The sequence below is a fragment of the Frankliniella occidentalis genome, unplaced genomic scaffold (assembly GCF_000697945.3).
Source record: "Frankliniella occidentalis isolate FOCC.00 unplaced genomic scaffold, Focc_3.1 Scaffold470, whole genome shotgun sequence".
Taxonomy (NCBI): domain Eukaryota; kingdom Metazoa; phylum Arthropoda; class Insecta; order Thysanoptera; family Thripidae; genus Frankliniella; species Frankliniella occidentalis.
In genome coordinates this window covers 107663-109401 of record NW_026267588.1, presented here as the reverse complement: position 1 = coordinate 109401, position 1739 = coordinate 107663, and the positions used below count along the sequence as shown (strand labels likewise).

The following is a 1739-nucleotide window of genomic DNA, read 5'->3' as shown; positions in this document are numbered from 1 at the left end:
TGTAACATCTCAATCATCTCTATCATTCATTTTTCATGATTGATATCAGATAGGTCTTTAAGTTGCAAGCCTATTACACTATAATTGAACAACTGCAACTGAGCTAGGTATTCATTTCTAGGAAAGGATAGAAAGGCGTAGAGGACAGACTAAGAACTGATTAGCTTACCATTGATTGTGCATTTCTAGTCGATAGCAATTGAATACCTTCTAAACCAGTACATCAATCATAGGAAAGCAAAAACCAGTAAATTCCCCCCTGCTCTTTGATTATGCATTCCCAGTCGATAGCAACTAAATGCTCTCTAAACCATTGCAAAAAATCGTTGAAGCATGGGGTACCAAGGGACTTTGAAGAGTAAGACAGCTAAAAGCAAGCAGACGACTCAGTCGCCCATTTGATGGGGGAAAATGTGAATGTTCCATGTCAATTGTGTATTTCCAGTCGATGGCAAAAAGATGCCTTCAAAACCGTTACAGCAATCAACATTAGAACATTAGATTGACGGGAGACAGGGTGCGCTGCTCGTTCTATGTCAATAGTGTCTTTCCAGTCGATAGCAAAACAGTGCCCTCAAAACCGTAACAACAATCAACATCAGAACATATGGCAGCAAAGAGGATTGAAACACTATCCCATGGAACTAAGATAGTACAGATGTGATAAGCTAATGACCTTAAACATTCACAATTATGAAAAATATTTTGCCCACAATACATTTCCTGCATATTGATAAAACTCATATTTGATATTTCTTCAAGTTCACACCCATGAAGCTGGTGAGTAGGAGATACTGCTTTCAAATCAAGTAAAGGTTCATTTTTTCTTCATTATTGACATCAGATTAAACTCTACGTTAACAGCTGTTTGTACTCACATCACAAATAAATAGCTAAGCGTCTCGCTGGGTTTGGACATATGGCGAGCAAATATAAAAAAGCTCAATTACTATCAACTCATAAACAATCATAATTACATTACGGCAATCTTGAACATTTACAAATTTGTAAATGATACTTTATACAATTTACCCTACTTATTTAGACAATACCCAAGCTGGAATAGAAAATATTAGACTGACAGAGTAGGGCACCAGAAACACTAAAGAAAAAATCTCTGAACTTGAAGTCCTTCAAAGAAGAGCTCTGAAATTTATTTTTAATCTCCGTCATAGAGAATCGACCATCACAGTATATAGGATTGCTGGAGTCCTTCCTCTCTCAGTACAAATCAAGTTCTCATCAGTTTCATTCATTCACAAAATCAGCACTGGTGTTTTATCCTCGGATTTAACACTCAACAAAAATAAAGACATTCACATCCACTCCACAAGATCTGCATCAAGATTCCACCTAAATAGCACCAACACCACTAGACATGGTGCTAAATCTTCTCTAAATTCTGCTTTAAAACTCTATAATGATCTACCTGCAAACTTCTTGTCCTTAAATATCAATGCCTTCAAGAAAAAAGTCAAAACTTTGTACCTGGAGGAGTATTATGCTTTGTAACTATTATTATTGTTCAACCGCCTTGTGTTAATCATTTTACCACATAATTGTAATTGTCCCCTCATACGAGCTTGCTCACGGGACCCATAAGCCATGGCAAATAAATAAATAAAATATACATTTAGCAAAAGTCAAGTAAAATAACACACTGAATAATCTGTGCTTTCAAAGGATTTGCAGTGGCACAAACTGACAATTAGATTTGAGTGCGCGAACGCAACCCCAAA

At 36.4% G+C, this 1739-nt stretch overlaps 1 protein-coding gene and 1 long non-coding RNA gene across 11 annotated transcripts in view; one reads left to right on the top strand and one right to left on the bottom strand.

Moving 5' to 3' along the window:
* The window catches only part of LOC113206154 (acyl-CoA-binding protein homolog 1), a 20478-nt gene that overhangs the window by 14340 nt on the left and 4399 nt on the right, over positions 1 to 1739 (top strand). The window lies entirely within an intron of this gene.
* Positions 1 to 1739, bottom strand: part of LOC113206155 (uncharacterized) — an 18359-nt gene that overhangs the window by 13650 nt on the left and 2970 nt on the right. The gene's annotated exons all lie outside the window — the stretch shown is intronic.